The following is a 12,891-nucleotide window of genomic DNA, read 5'->3' on the forward strand; positions in this document are numbered from 1 at the left end:
GATTTACTTACTCTGTGATATTTTCTGATGGATAGGAATGTAATTGTCCCTTACTCTGTCATATTTCAATACCGGGGTACGTTTTTGTGATGGCAGAGGCATTGTTGGGAACTTGTGGACTTGAGCCCATAGGGCTTGGCTTGGGCTCATAGGGAAAACCTCCCCTCCCCACTCCCAGTGGCATAGCAAGGGAAGAGGGAACCGGTGTTCAACGGATGAACATGGGCAAAAAAACCCAGCTGTGGTGCTTTGCTGCCACTGCTACCCACTGATGCATTTACCAATTCACACTGCTGCTTCCCTGTCATGATCTCAACCCTGCCGCCACACCTAGCCAGATCAGACAATGAAAGCTCTGAGGACAAGGCACCTGGAGGGACTCCAGACCCCCTCAAAGGACCATCACTCTGATCATTAACTCACCCTCGGAGCCATCCATGACAAGCCAGAATGAAGAGTGCTCAGAGGAGGGGACACTCTGATGAGCCACCACCACCACCATGCCCTGAGAACAGGCGTCTGCCCTCATCCTCCAGCTTAAAGGATGCTCTGGCTCCTCAACCTGTGATAAGGGAATCACCCCCTTGCTGTAGCAGTTTATGTCTGAGAAATAAGTCATGGCCCTTTTAAATGGCTGCACTCTTAGGAAGCAAGGGGAGGAAACTTTGACTAGAATCCTGGGACAAGACTATATAAGAGTTCAGTCTGGGCTGAGCAGTTGCTGATGCAACGTTCTTGTGGAAGTGTTCTGCATGAGACTTATGCCCTCCTCTTGAACTCCTGGTTACTGATCCTTGCACTGCCTAATCTTGCTTTTGTCTGCTCCTGGCCTTGGACCCTCTGCCTGTTGACCATGCCATTCACCTAGACTTGTGAATTGCTTTCTGGTGCTGGTCCCTTGCTCATGTGACCTTGGCATCATTTGCTCCTATGGACTGACCCCACACTACTGACCCTAGGCTTGCTGACCTTGGCTTGATTGTTCCTGGTGCTGAACAGACACATCTGTGTCTGATGGACATGGCATTGCCACCCCTGACACCCATGCTGTCTCACCTGCCACCTGCCACTTCTGTAGCTTGCCACTGCCCAGCACTCATTCTGCCCCTGCTGCCCACCATCCCTACCAACTCATTCCTGCTGGCTGGCACTGCCCACTGTTCCTACCACTTGTGCTGCCACACACTCCTCCTGCCCTTTCCCCTTGACTATCCCCAAAAGATCTCCCTGCCAGCCCCGCTCCATCATGTGCCCTCTTCTTCCTTCTCCTTCCTTACCTCCAAGCAATCATATGCAGGAAGAACAGGGATTTGTAGCCTGCCTCCCTCCTCTCCTCTGATCTGATGCACTGGTTAGCAGGATGCCAAGAGGCAGGCCCCATGGAAGATGTAGTTCTCCCCAAAACAACAGCAGCACAGAGGACCTTTTCCATGTGATTGGTAACCTTGGGCCCTGCTCAGGAATGTGGTCGATGTCTATTGATTGTCACTCCTATGCATATTCTTTGGCGGACAAGATGAAGAAAATTACTCAAAGTGGTCGCATTGAATTGAAAGGGACTAGTGAGGTGTTACATAAGAACAGCCCTGCTGGATCAGGCCCAAGGGCCATCTAGTCCAGCATCCTGTTTCATACAGTGGCCCACCAGATGCCACTGGGAGCCTACATGCAGGAGCTGAGGTCATGCCCTCTCTCCTGCTGTTACTCCCCTGCAAGTGTTATTTAGAGGCATCCTGCCCTTGAGGCTGGAGGTGGCCCACAGCCCTCCGACTAGTAGCCGCTGATAGACCTCTCCTCTATGAAGTTATCCAAACCCCTCTTAAAGCCATCCAGGTTGTTGGATGTCACCATATCTTGTAGCAGACAATTCCACAAATTGATTATAAGAACATAAGAAGCAGTGTTACAGCTTTCACAGCACTGTGAATTTCCTTTTTATGTCACATGTCTCCTGGCCTTGTTTAACACAAAGAAGCCATTTTTTCTTTATGAACATGTCCCCTACACAAGAGCATCACAACAAGAATCCAAATATTATATATGAATATTTTAATATAATAGTAATAAAACTGTATGGTTTTAAAACACTATCCAACTATACATGATATTATAAAACTGGATCAGTTAAAAAAATCTAACTATAACTCTCAGTGAAACTAGTACCAAATGGTCATTGAGATACTCTCTGTATAAAGTCCAATAGTTCATTTCAAAATTGCCAGTTAAATGGGAGAAGTGTGGATGCATGTTCCCAGTATTGTGCTTTAGTTGAAAGATGGAGCATCATATCGTGATTTTGCCAGCATCCAATCACTCATGTGTTTTTGCTAGACATGTGTTTGCATGTACCCTAAGTGACATACAAGGAATAACAGTATGTATAGCCAGCCCCACACACCATTCATTTGTAGATCAGTACATTTAAGATCCGCTAATTATACAGTGAGCCCTTTCTCATGATCAGTGAGAAAGGTTGGAGGGTGGGCGGTGGGGAAGAATGATTAAACTTACTCTCCCTGCAGATGACCGCTCATCTGGTGCTGGGCACTCTCACCACGTGCCTAGATGATCCTCCACTGCTCCCAGATCCCAGTCCCCGGAAATCCCATAATGCACCTCTTCTGGTGCAAGTGCACTGGCTAAAAGCAGCCAGTGCTGCACATGATTAAAATAACAGGGCTAAGGATGCACTTGCTCCCTTAACTTCATTTAAGAGGCTGGCTCCGCAGGCTGGTTTGTCACCATGGCACCACCAGTCAGCTCTTGCAGGTGCACACATGTGAACAGCCTCAATGTATGATCCAACTTACCATTTCCAATCATTTTGAAGACAAGCGTTCTACTGTCCCACACCAAACATATCTCCAGCTGCCCTGAGCATATCCCACAGAGAAAGACTACTAAAAAGAATGGGAAATTTAAAGTAAGCTCTGCTGGGCAGGCATAGGAAACAGCATGCGTCAACCTTCCTTCTTGGTTGCCAGAGTAACTAACAGCAACAGATGGACAGAGGCAGAGAACAAGGTGGACTCAAAGGAGGAAGAAGGAAGTTACAGATAGCTTGCAGGGTGGACGAGAATATAAGAGGTGGAGGAAGAGAGAATATAAAGACGCACTGAGCAAATTAGGCTTCCAACTGACCTTGTGTGGTTAAAGGAAGCAGCAGATTTTGCTCCGCAACATTTCAAATTGCAAGCCCAGTTTTTTGTCATTTGGGTGAGACAGCTGACAAGATATCCCTTATCACTGGGGATATGCATGAAGAAGAATGTTTCCTGTTGATATGTCATCATTAAAAAAAACAACACAAAACCCACCATATTGTAATATTGTTTTGTCACCCTTTATGTTGTTCAATGTCATTTATGTCATTTCAGTTAATAGGGATGTGCAAACCCCTGTTAACTTGGCAGAGAGGCACCTTTTAATGTGGTGATTCTCTTTATTTAGCAGGGGGAGAGTAACTGGCCATATCCACCCCCAGCACAGTACCTCCAGTGACTGTTGCTGGTGTCTATCTTATGTTTCTTTTTAGATTGTGAGCCCTTTGGGGACAGGGATCCCTCTTACTTACTTACTTATTTATCAATCATTCCTCTGTGTAAACCGCCCTGAGACATTTTTGGAAGGGCGGTATATAAATCAATCAATCTATCAATCAGTCAGTCAAATGGGTTTGAAACCAAACTTGTTGGAAGTCAAACCAGTTTGGTTCGAAGGCTCGGGGTTGAGTCCAACAACCCCAGGTTTGGCTTGACCATAGACCAACCCCTATCCCCTGGCCCATTCAGGGGGTTTGTGAACGGTTTTTTTAAAATTAAACTTACCCCCTGTCTGTGGAGGTTTCCCCTACCTCTGCCGGCCTCCCTTCCCAAACTGCCTGTTCGGCCATTCTTCGGACCGTTCAGGTTTTTCCCTCAGAGCGGCAGCCATTTTTCAGGGCACTGCACCTGTACAATGGGCCTCTGCAATGTGCTACTCAGGAACAGGCCTTCTCCGTTGCAGCCTCTGGACTTTGGAATGTACTCCCTGTTGAAATAAGAGCCTCTCCTTCTCTGGCAACTTTTAAGAAAGCACTGAAGACACATTTATTCACCCAGGCTTTTAATTAGATCTATAGTTTTAAATAATTTCAATACTGGGTTTTACATGTTTTTAATCTTTTAAATGACGTTAATTGTTAATTGATTTAATGTTTTAAATTATTTTAATTGTAAACGGCCCAGAGACGCAAGTTTTTGGTGGTATAGAAATATTTTAAATAAATTATAAAATAAATTTTAAAAACTCACAATAGATAAAAACACATCATTATTTTTTTAAAGATACATTCTTCGATTGATGATATTCCCAACAGCTTGAAAATGCTGACATTTGAATACTTACAATATGTGTTAGTGTGACATCATTTGGAGAATGCTGGACAGATGAAAAACTATTTTTGTGACAACAGATTATTTTTCTCATGGTTCCATCATTGCTACCATAAAGGTGACCATTGTTTGAATTAGGTTTACACAGAACTTTTGACAAGCCCCACCCCCGCACTTTAGATCTTTTTTTAAAAAGGTCCTAGTTTGTACAAAACTATGCCACTGCTGTGAACTAGTGAAAAGTTTGTGTTTAAACACTTTTTGCCTCTAGCTGAGTCTTTAACTATATTTTGTTTGCTGCTCTCAGTGCATCTTTAGAGCATTTAAAAGCTCTCAAATGAGCAGTTTAACACTTCCATGCTCCCATGAATGCAAATGACACTGCAGATAATGGTTTACCTGAATAAAGTAGTAAATTTAAATGCTTGGAAAGGGAGATTGGTACCCTCAGTTGAGACTAAGTTGCAATTATTGTTGTGATTATTACTTATTCCTTTGAGCCTGGTAGTGCTGAGAATGGTAAGATTTAAGCTTACAATGACTACAGATAAGAAATCACACTATAAGGCTGCGCACACGTGCAGCCAGACCAAAGGTTAGGGCATCGCAACCTGGGTGTGGCTGCCTGTGTGCAACACCAGGATTGAGCCCAATCCTGGTGTTGCCCTCACAGGGAGCCAGACTTTTAACCCCGGGCATTAGCAGGGTTCAGAGAACGAGCACAGCATTAACCCTGGCTCTGTGGTCGTGTGTATGCGCAGGATGCACGCATCCACAGAGTTGGGTGCCTATAGCGCCCAATTCCCAGGGGGATCTCCCAATGCACCACACTCATCGTGTGGTGCATTGAGTGATTCCTGGAGGCTCAGAAAATGAGTCTGGGCCTCCAGAGATCTGTGCTGCTCTATACAGCGTGGACATTGTGGGTGCGTGGTGGCTTGCCAAATAGGAGCTCAGCAATTGTCTTGAGGGAAGGTTGGTTCATCCTTCCCTCCCTCCTCCCCCACTCACCGGCTCACTGTTTAGGTCATGTGCATCGCCTTTATATGGTTTACAGGAAGTGAATCAGTTTCTGTAACTAGGATCTTAAACATATGAACTGACATTTTGATTCACAGAAGTCAAAGGGTATTTTGCTATTGACATTGGTGAAAATGTAGATTTTTACATTTACATTGGTAAAAACACTCTGTAGCTGTAAAACGTTGCTGGCAAAATGAATTCAGTGGGTTGATTTTCATACACCCTCAATGAGCAGAAAGATTTACCAACATGCGTAACTGACACTTCCTTAATCATAAAAGTGGGGATGGACAAATAAATTTCTTAGGACATCAAGTAGGGCTGCAGTGTTTAGTTGATTAAATCTTTTGGTAGACTAAGCAGTGTCCCTAGCAAATTGGGCAACATATTTTGTAAAATATATATCTATGTGTTATACATAATACTACACAGATAATAGGCACTAGGCTTGCCCTGTTGCGTTGGTCCGATAAACATGTTAGACCAATATGACCTCTGTCGAGCTTTGACAGAGGATGTTCCACCACAACAGCAAGAAGCTTCTGATAGTCATTCGAGACAGTCAGAACTGTTATTGTGGTGGAGCTCTGTCAGAGAACTGACATGTCTGTCAACCCCCCACTTTCCCCTTTACCCTACCATCTCCTCCTCCTTTATCTGTGACTGATGGGGTGGAGCAGGAGAAAGGCTTTGTGAGGTCCTTTGCACTCTGAAGGGAGCATTAAAGCAGCCACCTTGCCTTCCTCCTGCTGCCTTGCTGTTTAAAAAATGCAATTTTAGTCTACTTTCTTTAAGGACAGTAAGCTTATGAAATCACCCAGCTGTGTGTGTGTGTGTGTGTGTGTGTGTGTCCATCCATCTGTGTGTCTGTGTGTGTGTCCCCTCCATCAAATTTGCAATGCTTGGACCAGTATGAACCAAACTGGGTACAGTTGTAGGGACACGGCGGGACACCTCAGTGGCATAGTTTGTGTTGATGCTATCTGATTCAAGATGGTGGACACATAAACGTTTGAGGTGCAAGTGGGCTAACTTGTGAACCACCTAACCAGTTTGAACCAACTTTGCTACCGGTGTAGGGACACTTAAGGATACCTCAATGATGTAGTTTGTGATGATGTCATCCACCCCAATTTAAGTTGGTGCACATGTGAATATTTGAAGTGCAAGTGGTGCAAGTGGGAACTGATTTGGACTAAATTTGGTACAGTTGTAGGGACACCTAGGGACACCTCAAAGGCATGTAGAGATAGTGAAAGGAAAGTAGGCAGATTAGTTCTTACCAAAACAACTTGTTTTCTTTTCTTAATTCTTTTCTAGGTCTCCAAGTGGCAAGGGACCTTATGGAATTTGAAGTTTTTTTTCATGAGACTGCCGCCATGACAGTCCTCCAACCCAGAGTATAGCATTTCTCATTCACTTCATCAAGTCCTTCATGGCTTGTTGCTGGTACTGGTGTGCAGGCTTGGGGAGTGGAATGTACTTGGCATGGAAGGGGGGAATGGGCTCAGGCTCAATATGTGCTTGTTTCAGGGTCTCCCACCTGGCAGCTTGGGGCTGGGACTAGGCATAAGCCTGGCTCCTCCAGCTGACTGCTCCCCACGTCTCAGGATCAGACTCTGTGCTACTGCTCATGGCAACAGTCATGACAGAGAGGAGGGACACTTTAACCCTTTACTTGCCTCACAGTACCAATGAATGCTGCCCCCTCCCCCACCACAGCTTCTGTTTGCCGGGGGAGGGGTGTTGGAAGTGAAAGACTATGTGCTGTCTCTTGTCTCAGTGACACAGGAGGACAGACTAGTGAGTCAGAGGGTAGAGGGTCAAGACATTGGTCATCCCTTCTCTACTGCTCTGACACTATCCCTTGATATTTAGATTGCTATTCATAGGGACTTACTTACTTCCAGCCACTTCCTACTTCCTTCCTTTCTCTTCCCTTCCTTCTCCCTTGCAACATGCAAGCTCCTTTCTCCCTGCACCCTGTGTGCAAAGATGCAGAATCCATCTGCATCCAGCTAGATAGATAGATTAGAGATCCTATCTCTCCACTTTACCATCTAGAATAGAGTTCACTAATAAATACTCCATATATTGCTTTGAAACGATGAACTGGCTCCAAGTTACTTTACTCTCAGCATACACGCATGCCTAACCAAATTTCACTGTGTTGTGCCTCTGTGAACTCTGCTATAATTAAAAAGGGTTTCTCCTACCAGAGAGAATTCCCAAAAAGCGGGAGCTGTTATTGTAATGGCAGCTTCCCCACCTCTTTCCCCAGGGCAAATGCTAGCTATGTGTGCCAGACTATCTGGGTCAAGACTGTGGGAGGTCAAAGGAATTCCTTTCTACACACCATGGTACCAATCTGTTCATGGCTCCATGCAGCTGCCATTTATGTTGAAAAATCAAGCGCACAGGCCCAAGTCACACAACAGGCATAATTTGGCCCTCTTGGACAAATTACTAAAGCTCAAAGCCACTGCTCTTTTAATGGAGATACAGGAGGGCCTCCTTAATCATGGGTCCAGCACTTGCAGTTTCACATATCCACGGTTGGTGATGGTGGACACGTAACCTCGGTATATGTGGGGGGAAAGGAGGGGGAAACACAGAAGGACCTAAGTAATCGCTCATTCAGCACTTGCAATTTTGCTTATATACAGTCGGGTGATGGACACCTGACCTAAGTATATGCCAAGGGGGAGGTGGGAGAAGGGTTAAACCTATATATTCATGGGCTGGGGTGGCTGGAATGACCTTGGAGGTTATTTCCGGCCACCATTTTGTGTTTGGCAGAGATCGGGAGCCATTTTATGGCTCATTTTAAAGAAAGAAATGCCAAAATCCCATGATCATTCACCAATTTTTGGCCAAGTTTTCACTCCTGAAGGGCATTGTTGCATTGTTGAGGACCTGCAGAGCATGTTAGGCCATGTCCTCCATGTTTCTAGGGCCATTTTACCAAAATTTTGACATTTTCCCAACCTCCGGGAACCTAACCCCCGGATTTCCATTGCCCCGATTGTTCAGTATTCACAGTTTCTGTGGTAGTAGCAGAGAACGGAACCCCCATGAATACTGAGGTTCTCCTGTGCTATGTTTGAGCTACAGTAGCCTTACAGAAGCCCAGCAGTATAAATAGGACAATCGCACGTTCCACACATGGGGGCCTGCAGAAATGCATGAGGTCTAATTTCGCTACAGCACAAGGTCTAATCTGAATTGGCAAGTTCTAATTCATCATCAATTACAAATTCCACCCCCCCCCCCCATGTTCTAGGCTTATGCTTTTATGTCCCGAGCATTAACCTCAACATTAGATTCAATGGAGTCACAGTCAACAGTGGCATGATTCAGTTTGAGCAGTTAAAGGACTTCAGCTGCAGTCAAAAGATTTTGTTTTTAACTGTAAAAATAAAACCTTTTTTTTTTAAACTGTGTGAAAATTATCCAATAATTCATACAGGATAAAGTGAAAAAATTACAATTTTTCTTAAGAATATCTTCTCAATATTAGGAATTATATTCCTAATTTATATTCCAAATGATTATCTGCACATTTGGTAAATGGAAGGATGTTAAACAATATAACCACTGAGAGACTTCTTTTTAATCATAGGTGGCTGTAATATTCAATTTATTGCTCTAATTATAGGTGATTGTATTTTTTTTCTTCATTAGTAAAATTATAAATTGCTGGTTTACAAAAATAACAGGGAAAGACTATAAAAGAAAGAAATTGTGCTATTTATATTTCTTATGAATACAGTCCTTCCTCTTGTATATTTATTTACACTTATTTTCTAATTATATACAAATTCACACACATAGTCACAGAATTCTGTTCTGAAAGGCTTTTCCAAAATGTGCATTTCCATTTGTCTATAATTTCGGGAATGAACATAGCTCAGTGAAATAGCACATATTTTGTTGCAGAAAGTATAAAGTTTAATCCCTTAATTCATTTCTATGAACTTTCAGTATAAACCAGGGATGTGAAAATTTCACTGCTAGTATATACAGTACTGAGATGGGACAGTGGTTCGAAACCATGTAAGGCAGTTTCCTATGGTCATAACATAGCAGCTTTCTGACCAGCCTGCACACTTCTAATAAAATGAATTCAGCAAAATGCAAGCAACTTCACAATGCAAAATGCCTCTCAGAACAGAAGGTTCTGTCATTCTGTGAATATGTGTGTGATCATGAAGATCTTATTGTAAACATCTGTGCCAAATTTCCAGGAATATGTCACGATTCCTACATGCTGACTAATACATCATGGTGCCATCTGCTCAAAAGGCATGAGTTGTCAGAAGGGTTTGTTAGTGGGGAAATTCGTCAAGTTAATGGACATACTTTATTTTATTTATTTAAAAGGATCTGCAGTATATCCCACCTCTTTGCTACAAGCAACACAAGGCAGCTATCAACAATAGCAAAACTATAATCCATAACACGATAATAAGACATGATAAAAATACAGAAGCAGCCAAACAGTGACAACAGCCTCAAAAATCCAGCAGTAACAATACTGTAATGTTCACAACCTCTGTCACCTCTCAAGGAAGAAGAAGAAGAAGAAGAAGAAGAAGAAGAAGAAGACATGTTTTAACTTTCTGCCGGCAGGAACACAGCATGGGGACTACAGAAACCTCTAATTCTACAAAGTTGGTGCCATCACCCAAAAGACCCTGCTCATAGTAGATGCAGTGAGGTATTTGCAAATTCAGAAAAGGCACTCTCCATGACAGCCCCCAAGTCCATGCCCACCCCAACAGCCAGAGAAACTGAGAAGTACTGGTGCTCCTTCCTACTCATCTCCCCTCCACTTCACCCCTGAGTGGATGTTTGCTGTACCTCTGACAGTGGGGGCACCAGAGCAGGGCCTCAGATAAAAAGAAAAGTATATGGCCGAGTACATATGGGAGGAGACAGCCCTTAAAATCCTGACTGTGGCTTTATCTTATTTTCTCTCGTCTATTAGATATTTTATTCTTGCTGTACTTTAGTGTAATATATATATGAATAAAATACACTAAGATGTTCAGGGCAAGCCTCGCTCACACAGTGTTTACCAATCAGAGGTAACAGAGAAGCGGGTGGGGGGCGAGTGAGTGAGTGAGGGGCAGGGAGGGGTGAGTGAGTGAGCAGGGAGGGGCAAGCGAGTGAGTGGGAAGGGGAGAGTGAGTGAGTGAGTGGGGAGGAGGTGTGTGAGTGAGGGAGTGAGCAGCAGGGAGGGGGCAAGTGAACGAGCAGTGGGGAGAGGGCAAATGAACGAGCAAATAGCAGTGAATGAGAGTGAGCAGTGAGTGAGAAAGCGAGCAGGGAGTGAGCGAGCAAGCAGCAGGGAGGGGGCGAAGGCACAAGCGAGCAGTGGGGAGGGGGCGAGTGAGTGAGCGAGCAGCAGGGAGGTGTAAGTGAGTGAACAAGTGAGCAGTGGGAGGGGCAAGTGAATGAGCAGGGGGGAGCGGGCGAGTGAGTGAGGTGAGTGGTGGGGAGGGGGTGAATGAGTGAGGTGAACAGCAGAGAGGAGGCAAGTGAGTGAGGCAAGTGGCAGGGAGGGGCGAGTGAGTGAGGCAGTGGCAGGGAGGGGGCAAGTGAACGAGCAGTGGGGAGAGGGCAAATGAACGAGCAAATAGCAGTGAATGAGAGTGAGCAGTGAGTGAGAAAGTGAGCAGGGAGTGAGCGAGCAAGCAGCAGGGAGGGGGCGAAGGCATGAGCGAGCAGTGGGGAGGGGGCAAGTGAGTGAGCGAGCAGCAGGGAGGTGTAAGTGAGTGAACAAGTGAGCAGTGGGAGGGGCAAGTGAATGAGCAGGGGGGAGCGGGCGAGTGAGTGAGGTGAGTGGTGGGGAGGGGGTGAATGAGTGAGGTGAACAACAGAGAGGAGGCAAGTGAGTGAGGCAAGTGGCAGGGAGGGGCGAGTGAGTGAGGCAGTGGCAGGGAGGGGGCAAGTGAGTGAGCAAGAAGAGAGCGAGCAACCGAGCAGCAGGGAGGCATGAGCAAGTGAGAGAGAGCAGTGGGGAAGGGGCGAGCGAGCGGGTGAGTGGCAGGGAGGGGGTTAGTGAGAAACAGGGGTGAATGAGTGAGCGAGTGGCGGAGAGGGAGAAAGTGAGAAAGTTAGTGCTGGGAAAGGGGTGGGTGAGAGAGCAAGCAGCGGGGAGGGGACAAGTGAACAAATGAGCAGTGGAGAGGGGGCAAGTGAGTGAGTGAGTGGGAGGGGGCAGATGAGAGTGGGTGGCTGACACTGAGCAATAAGGCAAGGGCTGTGGTGGGGGGGCAAGGAAAGAAACAAAGTCCTAATGCACAGATGCTCTGTGCAGGTTCAGCTAGTTCTGTTTTATTATGCTATATTCTGTTTTTATTATATGCTATTGTATCTTATTTTATTCTGGATACTTTTTATTGTAAGCCACCTGGAGTAAGAGTGTACTGGAGGGCAGAATATACAGTTTTAAAATATATACATAATATTTTATTTCTGGACATGATCCAGAGATCAAAACACCAATTGTCTTGTTTACATTTTTACTCCAAAAGTCTCACCAAACAGCAAATCCAGTTGCTAGGCACATATGCAGAATGTGTCAGATTTGGGGAGTTTGGAATTCAAAAGGATGTCTTAAGAGATCAAAAAGCACAAGTTCAAATTCAGACTGGGATCTTTGACCTCTCAGATTGAAGTGCAGGCTCAAACCAGCTTGACCCTACTTACACACATTCCTTCCTAACCCCTTTACATCCCAGGCCACCCAGGGCTAAGCAAGTACTTTATTTCAATGGTACTTCACTCCTGGCAAAGGCAAGGAATCTGAAGTAGCATGTAATTTTTTAAAAAACAAAACAAAAAAACTCATAGCCCCATGGTTCCCACAGAGAAGTTGCAGGAAAGGCACAAGGTATTTTGAGGATTGTGGTCTTTTCAAGGCCTCTGGTAATGCCCAGAACCCTTGAATAGACTACAATTCCCACAATGTCTTATTATTATTTGATTTATGTATTTGTTACATTTGTATACCAGCCCATCCAAAAAGGCTCTGGGTGGTGCACAGCAACAACAAAACCCACTAATTGATTGTGTAAAATTAATCAATACAAAAACAAATTTTAAAAGAGTTTTAAATCCCTGGAAAGTTAGAACAGACAAATAGAGTTTAAGCGCTCTCTTGAAGGCCCACAATGAACGCAAGCTATGGATTTCTGCCAGGAGTGCATCCCACAGCCCAGGAGTAGCCACTGAGAAGGCCGTTCTGAGTCACCACCAGACATACCAGTAGTAACGGGAGATGTACTTCCTCATACAACCTTAATGTGCGGTAGGGGTCATGCAGAAGAAGGCACTTTGTAATGTAACCTGGACCTAAGCCGTTCAGGGCTTTAAAGGTAATAACCAGCAATTCATATTTTGCCCAGAAACATATCGGCAGCCACTGCAACTGTTTTGGTACAGGCATAAGATGGTCTCTCTGGGATGCCAATAAAGGCTCTCCTGA

The sequence above is a fragment of the Hemicordylus capensis genome, chromosome 3 (assembly GCF_027244095.1).
Source record: "Hemicordylus capensis ecotype Gifberg chromosome 3, rHemCap1.1.pri, whole genome shotgun sequence".
NCBI classification, from domain to species: Eukaryota; Metazoa; Chordata; class Lepidosauria; order Squamata; family Cordylidae; genus Hemicordylus; species Hemicordylus capensis.